General features: G+C 47.1%; 1 protein-coding gene across 2 annotated transcripts in view; it reads right to left on the bottom strand.

Annotated features, from left to right (window-relative positions):
• The window catches only part of ST6GAL1 (ST6 beta-galactoside alpha-2,6-sialyltransferase 1), a 139,201-nt gene extending 122,296 nt beyond the window's left edge, over window positions 1–16,905 (bottom strand). For both annotated transcript variants that reach the window (XM_068546425.1, XM_068546426.1), the window contains exon 1: window positions 16,636–16,905. The gene's annotated coding sequence lies outside the window, so the exon portion shown is untranslated. The remainder of the gene's footprint in view (window positions 1–16,635) is intronic.
• Between the last annotated feature and the right edge of the window lie 387 nt (window positions 16,906–17,292).

Raw genomic sequence — 17,292 nt, 5'->3', positions numbered from 1 at the left:
TGATATAAACCATCCTTGTAGCAAACATAATTTTGCTTTTATCTCATCCAAATGATTCACCCAATCAGTGTACATCATAGGGTTTTGAAGTCATTTGCAAATAACTAAAACCACAAATGTATATCCTTGAAGCTCGAGGAGGTCTCCTCTGGTTCTTTTTATGCGACACTGAGCACTGCACATGGGGTCGCTGGGCTTCCCAACAACTGCAGAAATCCCAGGTCACCCCTCCTACCCACCCTCCCAGTGTCCCAGTGTTAATAAAACAGTTCTGTGCCAGCGTTTCATGAAGCCCCTCCAGTCCACACCATCTGGAGCCTCTATTTTAGTAGGTTCCATGTTTGCAATTCTTGTCTGGTAATCATCTCTGCTCCCTCCAGGGAGGTCCCCCCTTGACCCTAGCCCTGAGCCTGGAGAGATCTCTGTGATAAGTGCCCCAGTCCAGCCAGGCTGGGTCCCTGTCCACGTTCACCCCACCACTGGAAAAAAAGACTGCAGACTCTATCTTGAGCCAGACTGCCCAGGCTCGAATGCCAGCAGAGGGCAGAAGCCCTGTGAGCTCGCCTGCTGGGGAGCCCCTACTATTGGCTCTTGTCCCCCACTTATGGGTGGATCTACTGACAAGTCCCAATTGTGAACCTCCTTCTATCTGCTGCTGCAGTTCTGGGGAGAACATTCTACTTGCCTGGCAAACGCCTCCTGCTGGGGTCTCACCTCTTCTTCCCCGACCCCACCCCTGCCTCCTGCTCCCGAAGCACCTCGTGCAGCTCCTGTTCATCTGGTCCCTGATCCCACGTGCCTGTCTGTCCTCCTAGATGGAGGCTCCTCCAGGGAGAGACTGGGTCTCGTGTATCCTCATATCCCCAGGGCTTAGCAGAGTGTCTGGCCCGCTTGGTGACCAATAACTGAGAATAACTATTAAGAAGTGCTGCGATATTAAAAAGAGCGACCATTTATTCATCACTAGTTACATGCTGCCCTAGGTTAATCACTACATCGTACTCACACCAATGCTATGAGGCAGGAATGATGAACACAGATTGCAGAGGAGAAGCTGAGGGTTGGAGAAGTTAAGTTCCCAAATTCACATAGCTGAGAAGTGGCACATCTGGAATTAAACCCAAGTCTGTCTGGCTGCAAAGCCTATGATTTTTTTCTCAAGGTCGGGGCTTTCTGAGAAAGGTGACCCTACAGATGGTGATGGAGTTGCCTCCCAGCCCTCCCACTGTGAGTCCCCTGGACTGGCTGGGAGACAAGGGTGGGACCCTCCGAGCCCAGAAGCATTTCCCTAAGAGGCAGCTTTCATCCGTCTCCTCCCTACCTGTTATTTCCTCTCCTCCAAATCTACAGGCCAGAATAAGCTGTTCATTGTGTAGAGCAGAAAAGGAACCGCCACAAACCCTCCAGCAGGAAACATCTTCTGGGGATTTATTCCTAACACCGTCATCATTAACCACCCCCACTCTCGCCCTGGGCCAGCATCCTCCCAACAGCATACAATTGACAAAGGCGATCCTGCAGTCTGCTCAGATACAAGATGATTCAGCCTAACTGCTTTTTTCAGAGCTCCCTCACCGCCTTCCTCCCTCTCACCCCTAGGACACACTCCTATGACCCCGGTTCCCAGCAGGATAAGAAAAGGAAGAGCAAGGTCCCAAACTTGACTGCCCCGGCCAGGGCTCAGCTCCACGGATCAGCCCAGAGAGCATTCCCTACTTCACCTTGTTGCTTGTCTCTCACTCCCAAGGCCGGAAGTGACAGGTAGAAAAAGATCTATTCAGTGGGGCAGAAGGGCCCAGGGGAGCCCCAGGGTGTTCCTGCCATGTGCTCTCACACCTTGGCTTTACCTAGAGAGCACCTGCACGTGCAGACCGCATCCTGGTCTCAGCAGGCGGGTGGGGGCGGGGAGCATTGGGAAGGCTGAGCTCAGTCCACCAGGCCTCCTAAGGGTGGGGCGCTGTGCAGAGAACCCCCTCAGCGTCCCTGCCGTCGGGGAGACGTTGTCTAACATAGCTAACTTCGTAGAACCTAGTAAGTACAGTGTAGGAGATGAAAGGTCTTCTCTTTGCTTTGGGTGCCATGAATTTGAGGGACTCATCCTGAGCTGAGGCTGAGCTAAAAGGCCTGTCTGGGCAGAGCAGAGACCAGGGGGGTGAGGAAGGAAGTGATCTCTTCGCCAGTAAGGCGTAGCTTGGCTCTCTCTAAAACCTCCACCACTGCCGCCCCACACACGACACACACAACAGGGCTTTGGGCCCCCAGGAGCACAGCAGGCCCCAACCTAGACCTTGGAACAATCCCAATCCTTCCTGGAGCACAAGTAAGTTGCCTTGAGCCACTCTAGCCCAGTGCCAAGGGCTGGCTGCCCGTCCACCCTGATGTGTTGCATCAGAGCCCAGTTTCTCTGGGGCCAGGGCCCTGCCTTGTCCTCATCAGCGCTCCTAGTACTTCTAAAGCCAGCTCCAGAGTCCCCTGATGACTCTGTCCCTCCTGTCCCTTTTCCAGACCAGGAGCCTCTACCAGACAGACGTGGCAGGGGCCTGCTCGCCTGGCAGCTCCAACGTTCCTTCCCGCAGCCTGGCATGTCTGAAACACCCTTCTCTGCCCGGTATAAATCACCAAGCTGTTGACAGCCATCCCGACTCCACTCTGGCCCAGACTTACCCAGCAACCAGGAAGGGAGGCAGGAGCCTTCCCCCACCCTGCAGTGGGGGGAGCCAGACCGACTGCTTGCCTCGCTCCCCTCCCTCCACCCCACCCCCCAACAGCCCCCCCAGCTCCCTCCACAGCCCCCAGCTGGTTATCTGAATCAGGAAAGCACAGCTTCTGGCTGGCTGACTACATTGTTTGTTGCAAGCCTGAGGGACCGTGTCCATGACTGTGAGAGTTTTTACAGACACCTGTGGGTGCTCGAACAGATGTCTGGAAGCTCTCAGAAGAGCGAGGGGTGTGTCAGCAATAACAAACCTTTCTGGGTGGCTCTTTTATCCTTTCTCATCTTTTCACATCTATGATCTAACTGGAACACAAAAACAAATCTGAGGGGAGGCAGCACCAGAATCATTATTCCCTTTTATGAATCAGGAAACTGGAGTTCGAATTGAGTAGCGTGCGACCACACAGCTTCTGGACAGTAGAGTCCGAACCACAATTTAGGATTTATATTTACCTAAAAATTTACCTAGAAAATTTACATGCGATATATTGGGCTGGCCAAAAAGTTCGTTTGGGTTTTTCGGTAAGATGGTACGGAAAAACCCGAACGAACTTTTTGGCCAACCAATATATGGCTATGTCATAGGTCTGCGTGTATGGAAATACATAAAACATATTTACCTATAAAAATGTTTTGATATTTATTTGTATTTGTATATGTTATGTTTCACAAAGGTGGCTAGTTCAGATCTTCTGTGCCCTGCAAATCACAGCACAGGAGAGAGACTATGGGCTTTGGAGTACAGACAGCTCAGGGGGTTCAATCACAGTCTTACCCTTGAGCGACTTTGGGCAGATAAGTCTCTCTCAGCTTCAGTTTCCTCATCGGCACAGTAGGGATAATTATCACCATTCTGTAGGGCTGTTGGGCAGCCTAGCGAGATCTATGTGTCACACCTGGAACGCTGTGGGCACTTAATGAACAGTAGCTATTCCTTCATTCACCCTTTGTTCTCTGACCACAATAGATTACCCAGGGTTACCCAGACACACCACATAATTTCACTCCTCCCTGCTGGTGCTCCTGCTGTCTCCAGGCCAGGAATGCCCTGCCTCCCATCCTCCACCTATAGGGACTCTCTTCATCCTTCAACATCCAGTTCAAACACTATCTCCTTCGTGAAAACTTCCCCACTGTCCTGGGGACCCCAACACCCCAACTGTCCATCTAATTTACAAAGTATTTTGTTCTGCCTAGAGTCCAGTGTTCACGTAACTGACTCACCAACTTCTCTGTGAAAAGACAAGGCCTTGTTCATCTATTTGTATCTCCCACCTCACTCCCCACACCCTGAGCATTAGTGTTTAATGATGCCTTTTAAATTAGCCTTAGTAGTTTGATTCAAATAAGACCAGTGGGGGGGAATGATAAATTAGGAACTTGGAATTAACAGATATACAATACTATACATAAAATAGGTAAACAACAAGGCCCTACTGTACAGCACAGGGAACTATATTCAGTATCTTTTGATAACCTATAATGAAAAGAATCTGAAAAAGAATATATATATATATATATATACACATATATATATATACACACATATATATATAACTGAACCACTTTGCTGTATACCTGAAACATTGTAAATCAACTACACTTCAATTGAAAAAAGAAGAAAAAAGATTAAAGAAGTAAAAAACTGAAAAAAAAAGACAAAAACAAATAAGACCAGCTCATTACTTTTTTAAATCAATCAATGCACAAAATTATACAGAGCTAAAAATCACCGAAGATCCCTGCATCCAGGAAAAAAAAAATGGATTAATAGCCTTCGTTGCATGTCTCTACATTTACATTTGGACAGAAGTGTGGAGGATGGAAGAATGCATGACAGAAGAATGGATGGGATTGCTTAATAAAACAGCTGGGTTTTTTTTATTTTTTAATTTAATTAAACAGAAAAGTAAAATAGAGGAAAAGCTGAACTTTTAATAAATGTTTCTACATCAAAATAGATGTAATTTCCTTAAAGACTCCTCCAAGTTTAAGAGAAAAAAAATAATTGATTTACAATGTTGTGTTAGTTTCAGGTGTACAGCAAAGTGATTCAGTTATACATGTGCATATATTCATTCTTTTTTAGATTCTTTTTCCAATAAAATTTTTAAAAATAAAATAAAGGGTTAAAAAATTAATTGAAAGGTTGGAGCCATGATACTAACACCCTACTTACGCAGTGTGAGAGAGGGAAAGTTATCACCTAACGTCCTCCCACTCCCTCCCGCGGCTCTCCATTTCCATTACACTCTTTTCACTTCCTCCCATTCTGTTCCTTAGACTTACAGCCCACCCATGCCAAGGTTTTCTCTATTTGAGTAGAAGAAGGGCTCTCCAAATGACCTATCACCATGCCTTCCAAAGGGTGCTTTTGACTAATCTTTTTCATCATCAAGTAGGTTTTCCCATGAAGGGCTCATATGTGTTACAGGAAGAGATGAGAATGGCTACCTGCCTTATCCTTGCAGAGTTATGTAATTGAGTGTAAAAGTCTTCAGTCACACGACCTTTCCCTTGGAACTCTGTAAATATTTCCGCTCCATGTTCTCAAGTTTTGCTTCTGCTGCAAATCAAGTCTGAGACCAGCATGACTTTTCCCCTGGGGCAGAAATGAACTGCTCCCAATATCCATTTTCCTCATCTTCCTTTCAGTAATAAAAGGCCTTCTCCAAATCTGAGCTCTAAGAGGGTACATGGCCACCCAGCTGGAGATGTTTTCCCAGGCTCCTTTGCAGCCAGGCTTGTCTGCGTGATTATGTTTTGGTCAATGGAGCACTGAGAAGTGACCTGTGCCTCCACAGATAGCCCAATTACCCTTCTGAGTGATCTTTTTACAATCTTTTTACAACCTTTAGATCTCTGATTTTCTCTGATTAGTTTCTTCATCCTTTTTCTCAGCATATACTGTGATTTTCCTCACGCCTTCTCTCTCTGTTAGTAATTTAGTTTTCAGTGGATTCTACTTTGTTCCTTTATTAACTTTTCCTCTAATGATGTAGTTTGTATCCTCAATTTTTTTCCTTAGCTCTGTAATTGCCCTTTTTATTTCATTCTGTAGTTTCATCATCTCATCTTTGAGCTCTCAATTGATTAGTTTTCAATAAACTTTATTTATTTATTTATTTATTTATTTTAAAGAGCAGGTGATATACAAGCTGGCTTTTTTATTTTAATTTTTTTTTAATTTATTTAAACACTATTTTTTATTTATTTATGGCTGTGTTGGGTCTTCGTTTCTGTGCGAGGGCTTTCTCTAGTTGTGGCAAGTGGGGGCCACTCTTTATCGCGGTGCGCAGGGCCTCTCATTATCGCGGCCTCTCCAGACGCGCAGGCTCAGTAATTGTGGCTCACGGGCCTAGTTGCTCCGCGGCATGTGGGATCCTCCCAGACCAGGGCTCGAACCCGTGTCCCCTGCATTGGCAGGCAGACTCTCAACCACTGCGCCACCAGGGAAGCCCCAATAAACTTTATTTTGAATGAATAAAAGAATGAATCTTCCTACTGCCTCTTCAGCCCAAGAACCAACTCCAACCCAGAAATTATCTTGGGGGATGGGTAGAATAAGCCATTTATCACTGAGTGAGACAGAATAATATTACTTACGTGCCATGCCTTCCACCTTCCCGATCCTACCCACCCTTCAAGGGACAGCTCAAAGCCCACCTGCTCCAGACTCTTCCAGCCCACCCAGACTGCTCCCTCTCCAGCCCCCAAAGGGCTTCTCTGAACTAAAGGATCCACAGGTAATGCCTGGGCTACTTAATGAACTTGGACCTTTTGAGAAAGGGGATGAATCTTCTCCTTCTCCCTTGTTACACCTGGTTGGGCAATAAAGGTTTTCTTTGAAGAGTTCTGGGCTGCTGATTCTCTGAGTGAAAAGGAGGATGAAAACTAGAACCGAGACTCAGAAGAGGCCTTCAACATCAGACTCACTAGTGAGAACACCATAAGGCAGGTGGAGGAAGAGAATTCAGCAAGGGTGTGACTTCTGAAAGATTAATAGAGACAGAAGGATCACCTCAGTCTTCAAGGCAGACCTTCTCGGCCCCTGCAGGCACCGCTGTGAGGGTTGAGCAGGCCTACATTCAAGTTCAAGCACCTCAACTCACTCGCTGTCTGACTTTGAACAAGTCACCAAACCTCCTTCAGCCTTTGTTTCCTCACCTATTAAACAGAAATGATAATAGTATATGCCACCATAGAGAGGTTAAGAAAATTATATTTGATGATGGGTATAACGGTTCCAGCTTCATCTCCCAGCACTTCCTGCCTTATGTGTTCCCCTCTGGGAACACTAACCTGCTAGTGGCTCCCCCGCACATGCCATTCTCTACCCCACACCTTCACTCCTGCACTCCCTTTTCTCCTTCAAATGCTCTTTTCCCAGAGGCTAGCAGCTACTACCCTCTACAACCCAGCTTAGGTAGGTCATAGGTCCTCCAGAGAGCTTACCCAATCTCACTGTACCATCTTCTCAACCTCTGTATACATCCAAATCATAATATTTATCACATTATATTGTTATTAACATCTGCATGCCCACCTCCAACTGAGCTCTTAAAGGAAGAGAACTGTGGGGCAATTTGGGTCTATGTTCTAAAAATGAGCATTGTGCATGGGCTACAGCAGGCACCTAGTGTTACTTGAACGAATGGACAAAGCAAGGACTCTGAGAAAGGATACAGAAAGTTTGTCTGCCACTAACTTCTAAGGCCCCGCCAGTTACACTGAATGCGTGTGTGCATATCTACAATGTGTGTTCTTAGGGTAGATACTCCCAATGCCTAGCATAATGCCTAGCACACAATAAACATTTAGTGAACAACATAATGTTGAATAAACTTTACAAGAGAAGAGATTGTTCAAGCGCCTACAAGCACAGCTGCAGATAAGCCCTTAACAATGCCAATATTGAGTTCCACTTACCACCTAAAGGCATCAAAGGTAGCCAAGCAATGGTACCCATTATTCTGCAGCCACGCTCACTACCGGTGGGTGTGTTTATTCCGGTTATAACCAGATAATGAGTACAGGTGCTTTAAAAGGCAGGTGGAAAAAAAAAAAAAAGGCAAACCAGCCTTGACGAAAATAACTCTTACGAAAAAGGGGAATAAGCAAATGTATGTTGAATCCGAATGTCAAGCTATTCACACATGGCTGTCCCATGAGTTCTTTCACTCATCTGTTCTTAGGGGAATGGTAGAAAGCTTTCATCAGCCCCATAAGGAGAAATTCCGCCAAGCTCCCAGTGTAACACAAGGACGAAGGGCTTCTCAGCCCCAAAGGACTGGGAATGATTAGCAGTGGAAAAACCTGTAACATGATGTAGGGAATGAGCTACACCCAGTGCCAGCATCACTACTTAGCAGCAGTGAATCTTGGGGTAGTTCCCTAGCCCTCTCTGAAGCTCAGCTTTCTCATCTGCAAAATGGAGCTGATGATACCAAAACACCAAGGCTATGAGGACTGGATAAGGGAACAAACAGGGCCTTATCAGGGTCAGGAGCACAGCAAAAGCCTAGAAGATGGTAAACTTGCCATGTTTCCCTCACTAAGACTTGGCTAAGACTTAAGTCCAAGAGGTTCTTCCTCATCCACAGGAAAGAAAGAGACAAGCATTTCAACTCCAGCTCAGAGAACCTTTGAGAGGTTGCAAAGGGGAGAGTGTTCCTAAAATTAAAGCTGAATGACGTCTCAGTCCTGTGCTAGGGAAACCAGGAGATGGATGCAAATTTAGAAAGACTGTAATAAAAAAAATAAAAATAATATTACAATCATCCTCCTGGGACATGTAGTTCTTTTCTGGTTGCCAGATTTCCTGGTCATCTAAAGTGTATGTGATATATTTATTTCTGTGGAAATAATTTATGAATATAAAGTCAAGTTGAGCTGAAGCCAAGGACAAAACAGGAGGAGGGTTGCCAAGATCCAGGGGAAACAATGGTCTAAGTCTCCTTTGAAGGCTTCCATTTTATTCCACCTTTTTAGAGCAGGTGAAAAAAGCTCCAGTCACATTGTCCGTAACTCGTCCCACCCCCTCAGTCCTATTTTCCATCTCTCTGCTTCTTGCCCCACAGTCATAGACTCTCAGAGTTGGAAGGGGCCTTACCAGGCATTTAGGTCAACCTCTCTGAAAAGCAGGGATCCTCTGATGGCAAACAAGTTCACTTGAGACTTCTGCTTACATACTCCCATGGCAGGGAGTTCACTGTCTTGCAACCTAGGTTGTTCCCTGGTTGGGCAGTTCTGCTGAGTAAGTTCTTCCTTATCTGCCATTCTGCAACTCTGTACTGGTTTTCCTCCCCCCAGCAGCAACACAGTGTAACTCTAATCATTCTTCCACATGAAGAAACTGCCTCTTATTTGATCTCCTGCAGGCTAGAACACTCCAGTTTCCACATTTATTCTACCTCCAATATGGTGTCCTAAACCTCTGTCTTCCAAGTAAGCCCAGTTCTGGGTGTGCTTCATTTTATCATGATCTGTACAGGACCCGGTGAAACATGACTTTCCAGATGGGTCTGAACAACAAGGTAGAGTAGAACCGGCACATTCCTTTCTCCAGAGCCTGAGATCAATTCCTCCTCTTCTTCGCTTCTCTCTCCTCCCTCCCATCACTCAAGTTCCAGTCCTCCCACCAGATGCCACCGACCCTGAGAAGAGAAACAAATGTGGAAGAGCCAGGGATGGGGGAATGAGGAGAAGGTGATGACGCAGTTCAGTTTCTTGCACTTGCAGCCTAGGGCACCCAATCAGGCAGGCCAACTCCAAAAATAACCTTCCATCCAAACAGCCGGCTCTTAGTAGCTTCCCGGGAGCCCTTCATTTCAGCTTTCCAGGGCATGGTTCTCAGTGTTCCTGCACCCATTCTCTCGCCACCCTTTCCAGAGCTTGATGGACTGACTTCATTTAACCATAACATTTACAACCAGCGTTCCATATGTCCAAGGTCTAAATACACTTAGAAATATATTTTTATGGAAATAGATAAATATCCATCAACAGAAGACTGGTTAAATAAACACATCCATGATGCAGGCTGTGATGCAGCTATGAGAAAATAATCTGTATATACTGATATGGAAAGACCTCCAATACCTATAGTAAAGTGAAAAGGGCAAGTTCGTAAAGTTGCAGTTACAATGTAATCCATTTACTGAGTTTTTTAAATGTATCTGCATATAACCACGAATACATACATATGTACATCCAAAGGGGGCTGAAGGACCCACAACAAACTGCAAACAGTAGTCACTTGGCAGAGAAGTGGGATTGGGGGAAATGACAAAAGGTAAGGTGGTTAATTTTTTTACCCTATTCTAAAAGAAAACATTACATTTATTATTTGTGTGAAGAAGTCCCTAACTTTATGTATCGTTTCCTCTTTTTATACTTGTTCCCCATTTGATGATCTCAGAGCTGGAAGGGGCCTAGAGAGCTGCGAGTCGAATCCCTGTGGTGGCAGGCGTCCTGCCCAAGGCCACACAGCTAGCTCGAGACAGCCGGAGGAGACCGCAAGTCACGGTGCAGGCCCGGAGATAATGGGAGTCCCAGTGGATTAAAGAGAGGACTTTAATTTAATTACTAAATCAAACCAATTTTCTCCTTTTAGTTGAGTCAAAAATTCCTACTTGGGAGCAACAGTGAGTTAGGAGAGACCAAGACAACAAACTTGGAGGAGAAAGGGGAGCCTGGTGTCTTCCCATGGAGGAAAAGAGGCATCAGAGAAGATCTGTTTCTCAGGCACAGCTGGCAGGGTCTTACCTTTTCTGGGCTTCCTTGCCCTCATTCATAAATCAGAGGGAAGGGGTTGAGTGAAAGACAGGAGAGTCGCAAGCATGGGGTGCCAGCTACTCATCTGAGTGAAGACCTCATCTTCAGAACGAGACAGGCAGCAACTCTACTTGAAGGCATCCTAGTACCACCAGGCCGTCAGCCTCTGACCTTCATTCCATATGGAAACTCTGCCTCTGGGCAGGGAAGGCTGGGTTCAAGTCTGATTCAGGGCCAACTAATGCTGAGTTGCTTGGGCTGTCACATGGATTACTTCATTCAGTACTCACCAAATTTTTTATAAATGTGTTTAAAGAAATTCAGAAGTCACTTGCTAAAAGCATACAAATGGTAAAGGGTGGGGCCTTTATGCAAAATCAGGTCTCCTGACTCTAAATTCAGTGCTCCTTTTATCGCATCTCTTTGGGACACGGGACACAGCAGGAAAATTCACTTGAGCAGTAAGACTACTTAAGTTTTACTGGCACTTTCTATCTCTCTCTCTGTCTCTTTCACACACACACACACACACACACACACACAAACACACACACACACACACACACACGGTTCCATAGGTAACAGTGACAGCAGACACGGGCTCCAAGAGCAGCACGACCCATTGCCTCAAATATGCATCATGCAACTCAGTGAAATATTTATGGCTAAGCTGAAAAGGTGTCTGGGATGTACTTCAAAGTCATGTGGGGTAGAGTGTGGGGTTATAGACCAGCCATGAGTTTTGATCATTGTTGAAGGTAAATGATTATAAATGGGGGGAAGGAGGTAATTACACCATTCTTTTTACTTTCATGTGTTGGAAATTTTCCATAAGAAGACTTTTGTAATGCAGCATGCAAGTGATCATTTCTCTCTCAATTTGTCACCTGGTAGGAGGTACCACTTTAATTAACTTTCTGCCTGCTATCATGGTAAGAAAAAATATTAGGACCAAAAGTTTCTGCAGCTTGTGAAAATCCCAATTATAACACTAATAGCTATCACTTACAGAGGACTTCCTGTAAACCTGGCACTGTACTGGACCCTTTAACTATGATTTTGTTTAATCCTTACAATGGTCCAGTGAGGTAAGGGCTGTTATGCCCATTTTACAGAGAAGGAAATTGAAGCTCGTCTATATTGGTGGTAATTGGTGAACAAGAATTCAAATCCTGAATTACGCTCTTAATTCCTACTGTTCCCACAATCCTATGGGAATTATCTGGAATATGGACAGAGATTTATTCACAAACATTAATCATGGTATCAATTACAATAGAGAAGAATTAGAAGTAGTTTGACAGGCCCACAGTGGCCCTCGTCCAGGAAGCCTTCCGCACCGCTCCAGTCTGGGGTGGTTGCCCCTCCTCTGCATTCCCAGGATACCCTGAACTAGTCTTTTGTCACCCCATCTTCTCCATTGGACCATGAGCTCTTCTTATACAGTTTTGGTTTAGAGTGGGCACTCGAAGATGGGAGGAATGAATTAATAAACGACCCTGGAGTTGCTTATTTTAACACATATGGAAACTGAAAACCAGGGTGTAAAAATAAATTGTCACAAGGGCAGGACTAGAACCCAAGGCCACAGGCAGGGCCCTTCTCTTTCCATTAGACTTTAGGTTCTTCTAACATGAAAAATATATATATATTTTTAAATGGTATCTGGATGCTTGAGGCATGGTTGGGAAAGGGGAAAGAAGCTGGAGACTCCTTCCTCTACAGGCCTTCACTGAAATGCCCACTGGAGTGATCAGATCCCATGGGACCATGTGACCTTGGAGATGCTGATATGGTGATGAATGAAAAGGTGCAGCTTTAATGAGGATATAAACTGTAACATGGGTATGTGAAAAGGTTAAGTAAGAAAGCCAAGAGTAACTGTACTTGCAGTATGTTCTCTACCATTTAGAAAAAACAAATCCACTAAAAAAAAAAAAAAAGACAAGAAGGAAAATTGCCAATTGTTAACAGTGGTTGCCTTTGAATGATGGAATTTTTTTTGCTGTTTCTCTATACTTTTTTGTACTTTCCAAATTGTCCTCATTGGGCATGCTATATTTTTATAATCATAATGACAAACAAAATTTAAATCACCAAGTTGATTCTAAAGGCTAACCTGACCCTTCTAGTAATGACTTAGAAAGTCACTCCAGTATTTTAATGTGATGATACCACATGGCTTACTATGTTACTGTTACATGTACAACTATAAAAAGTACATCTGTCCAAGTCAGAATATATGCAGTATACCTGCAGACAAGCAAGAAAAACGGTATTTTTTCCCCCAGTTCAGTTCTTACTGAATAAGTCACTGATACCAAGTCTAAGCAAATTCTCAGGACTCTAATGTTCCAGAATATTACTGCAAATTTCATTAATGAATTATTCCTGTCACTTTTTAATGCAACCACATCTTCACACTTGTAGAGATCCACATTCTCTTTGAAGCCTTCCCTCTTCCACTCTCTCGCTGACCACCTGCTCTTGGTTTAACTTATGAAGAAAAGGGACAACCCCGCCACCACAGAGGTCAATTTTGAGATAAATTAGATCTATTTTCTGTGGGCTCTTTAGGGCAATTTCTTTTTATTTTTTATTTTTTTGAATTTTTGAATTTTATTTTATTTATTTTTTTATACAGCAGCTTCTTATTAGTTATCTATTTTATACACATCAGTGTATACATGTCAATCCCAATCGCCCAATTCATCACACACACACACCCCCTGCGGCTTTCCCCCCTTGGTGTCCATACGTTTGTTCTCCACATCTGTGTTTGACGGCAATTTCTGAGGGGAGATCCAAATGTGTTCCAAGCAGGGGTGGGTGGCCAATGAGTGGATCTGGCCCTTTGTAACTCCAGGTCCAGTACAGGAACCATCCCCACACTGACCTGCCTGCTTGTCAGTAAATATGGAGTGCATGAATAGAAAGACTTTAGATTGCACTTACCTGGGTGGGAAAGTTCTGGGTTCGGTTTTTTTATTTGTTTTTTACTAGGTTTATTTACCTTAGAGTCACATACACTTCACAACCGCCCAAAGGCCCTTTTTACCGTCTGGCAGACATTCACCCCAGTTACTGACTAGGTTGGGTCTCTCATTTAAGCACAGGGCTTACCCAATGGGGTTATTCTCCAACCATCATTCTCTACCACTAAAAAGCTGGTGAGCACCCAACCCTGACAAGAGGTCGGAAAAGGTGTAAGCATGAGTCACGTGACTTAATACCCACCACAGCCCCAGGAGATGCATACATGTTCTTCCCCTTACATTATACCGTGTAGATGCAACCGCCTGGTCCGCAACGAACACAGGAGAGGAGGGTTGACCCAAACCCGATCCTCTGCTTCTAAGGGCCAAGCAGCTTCCACTGCCCCCAAACAGCCTGTGCAGAGACTGGGCAGGAGGGACTTTCATTGTACAAAGAAGGACACCGGAGCCCAAGAAATTAAGTAGCATGAAGAGCTAAGTGGGGTCTCTCTTCTGACTTCTTGCTGCCTTTCGTTTTACAATCATAGTTTAAAACAGCTCCCTACTGGGGAAGCACAAGGCAGAGGAGTCCAGGGCAAGAGTAAAGTGAACCAGTTAGTAAACACTAAAGAAAACCGATCCCCAATGATAACTACCAATATAATACTCCTCACCGTATCTACCATTGGGATCCAGGGCTTTGTTTAATAACCAAAACCTATTTAAGTCCTTAAGGAATTCATTCTGTGACTTAAAGGGTGTTGTTATGACAACCATCATAACTTTGACTGTACTCTGGGGTACCAACAAAAACTCATTTGATGCAACAGTTTCCCTTTCACGTAAAAAGAGGCACTAAAAGCAGACATCTTGCTGTGTGTCCTTAGGCATGTAATCTCTCCCATCTGAGCTTCAGCTTTTCCGTTTAGAAAAACTGGCCAGGCGATTCCGTAAGTTCCTGACAGGGTGAGAGTCCTGATGAGATCTCTAATCAAGTGCCAAGTGCAATTACCACAAAAATGAAACAGCCTGGAAACCCTAAGAAAAGAAACAGGTGCAATCAGGAGATAAGAGGGACAGGGTGAAACAGCACGTTCGCTTTGGGGAAACCCAGACTCAACGTGTTTTCGTTGGTTTTCCAACTTTTCCTCTGCCAAATGCAAACATAAGTAGCTACTTCGTGGGACTCTCATTTTTAAAAATTTAATTAAATAAAATCAATGAAAACAATGCTTTGTTCTCCCACAAGTGACTCAGGAGTAGCGCCCTAGGAGACACTTTCTTCCTGGAGTGCTTATGCCCAAACAAAGGCCTCCTGGCACAGGGATGACAGGCAAAACGTCCAAGTCTCCACAGCCGGCCGGGCTCCAACTTTGAGGGGAAAGGGCAGCCAGAAGAGAAAACTAACTACACTCATGAAAGGCTAGGAGAGTAAGGAATTACTAAATCTATCTTTTCTCAAATGGGTAAAGAACTCTTGAAAGGGATAATGGAAGGGTGCAGCTTTCAATCTGAACGTTCTTTGTTTAACTCTATTCTGCCTAAGGCCACTGCCTTTTCAGCCAACCACAGAATCCCGGTTCTGCCTTTAGTCGACCGCACGGCAGTGTGCAGGGTGGGAGTTGGGAGACCCGGACTCAAGTCCTCTGTAGGTGGCCGATTTCACTCGGTTTAAACTTGGACAAGGAGCTGAACCCTCCCGGCCTCCGTTTCCCGGCCTGTAAAATAAGAGGGTTCACTGGATGCTCTCTAGACTCCCAAAAACCGGGGCGCAGCGCCGGAGGCCCTCCAGTTCCGCCCCCCTCCCCCCCGCCCAAGGGACAGGTTAATCTCCTGCGCAGCTGGCCAAGGTGACGCCGCAGCCCGACCGCTCCGCAAGCACAAGGGGGGCGGTGCCTAGGTTCCCGCGCACACCACCCACTCCCACAGCCTGACGGGCTTCCTTCTGCACCCACACCATCACCTACCGAGCCAATGCATTCCCCCGCCTCCCAACCACCTCACTGCTGCCTGAACAGGTCTGATGAACTAAAATCTGCAAAGCTGAGCTGAGCATACGTAGGCAAAGAAAAAGCAAAACAAACAAGAGGCCTCTCTTTCCGGACCTCGGAATTTCCCTCAAATAAACTCGGAGAGAACTGAAAATAATAGCGTCCCCACCTAGAACAAGAGTGCTCGGCTGGCCTTGTTTGTACAAACACACAACAAGCCAAAAGGGGCCAGTGACACCGGGGCTGGCCAGACGCAGGGACCTACTAAGGCAAAGCGCAAGCGAAACCCAAGACTGCGCTGGGCGCCGTTTAAATCGAACTGCTCTTTCTGCAGGCTAAGGAGGTACTCGCCGTCCCCAACAGAGGCAGTGCAGAGACAATGGTGCGCTGGGCATGGTCCTTTTTTTTGGAGGGGGACCCACAGACCTTTAATTCAACCCCTGTCCCTAAGAAACCACCGTGAGGTGGAAGTGAGGGGTGGTCCGGGTCATCTCAACTCATGCACCACGGCCGGGGACACACTCCCGGCCTGGGGTAATCTTTTGTAGCTTCCTTCTCTTTTCGTGTTTCCCTTTTTAAGTCTGGCAATTTGGTCTGATACCCAAGTGGTACCTTTTAAACGGGTCTGTCGTCTTCCTCCAGCAAGTGACGCCCCCAGCGCCGCTCCCTCCCCGGCAGCTGAGACAATGGCCGGGTTGCGCAGGGCGGCTCCTAAGGGCTTGCGGCGCGCCAAGCTCACAGCACTGGGCGCACGTGCATTTGTTATGGTACCTGTGCCCCCACCCCCGCCGCGGGCCTCAGTTTCTCCGTCTGTAAATCCGGCAGGCGAGATGTGAAGGAATCTGGACTCTGCAAGGCATCCCCCTCCCATGCTGACTGTGCAGTGGACAAAGCGGGGTTCCCCGCGGCCGCGCGCACGTGTGTTTGTTGTGGGTCAGCAGGCTAGTGGAGCCTGGGAGAAGCCAGGGCGGCCCCTCCGCCCGGATTAATCCACAGACACCCCCAGCCAAAGGGTGGCCGGTCAGCGCGGCCAAGGCGTCTGAGGGGTGCTGGACACCGATTCCCTGCTCCCTAGGCTCGCCCCGGACCCCGCCGCTCCGCTCCCATCCTGTGCCCCTTCGCTCCACTCCTCCCGGGGGGCTCGGGCCGCGCCGCCGCCCACCGCAGCCCTACTCACTCGCTGCGCTCTCGGCCGCCGAAGCTGCGGCAGCTCCGCCAGGTCCACGCCCCCAGCCGGCAGGCAGCGGGTTCCCTTTGTTAGCGCGGGGCAGTGCCCCAGGCGTCTTCCCCAGCCCGGCCCTGCGCGGGACTCCCCTCCCCCGGATGCCTCCGGACTCCTCGCCCGGCGGCGGCCAGAGAGCCCGGGCGCTGGGAGCCCCAATGCAAGAGTCCCTGAAGGAGGGTCTTTGGGGAGGAGCAGGGGGGACACGGGATGAGGGGTGGCGCGGACGCGGGAAGGAGGGAAGAAGAGTGCGGCGAAGGGGCGGGGGAAACTAGCCGTCTCCGTTATGCAAATAGTCGGGAAAACGGGGTGGGTCCCCTCGCCACACCGCGCCCCAAACCGGCCCAGCCCTCCGGAGGTCGCTAGCGAGCAGGCCTCGGGATTAGGGGTGCCTGGTTAGGTGGTGCACTTAACCCCCGAGTGATGCTAGGATCCGGCTTCCCCGCCCGCCCCCCCTCCCCCGAGGGCGGGCCGAGGGGGAGGGGCAACGCGGAAGGGCAAGGTTCCCAAATACTGGCTCTACCCTATCCTCACAGGTGGCGGAGGGTTGAATCCAGCACTCTCCTAGCAAGCAGAGACTATAAATCCTGCCTCTGCTACTGACTGGCTACA

Source organism: Eschrichtius robustus, chromosome 6 (assembly GCF_028021215.1).
Source record: "Eschrichtius robustus isolate mEscRob2 chromosome 6, mEscRob2.pri, whole genome shotgun sequence".
Classification (NCBI taxonomy): domain Eukaryota; kingdom Metazoa; phylum Chordata; class Mammalia; order Artiodactyla; family Eschrichtiidae; genus Eschrichtius; species Eschrichtius robustus.
This window is presented reverse-complemented; position numbering and strand designations above follow the sequence as displayed.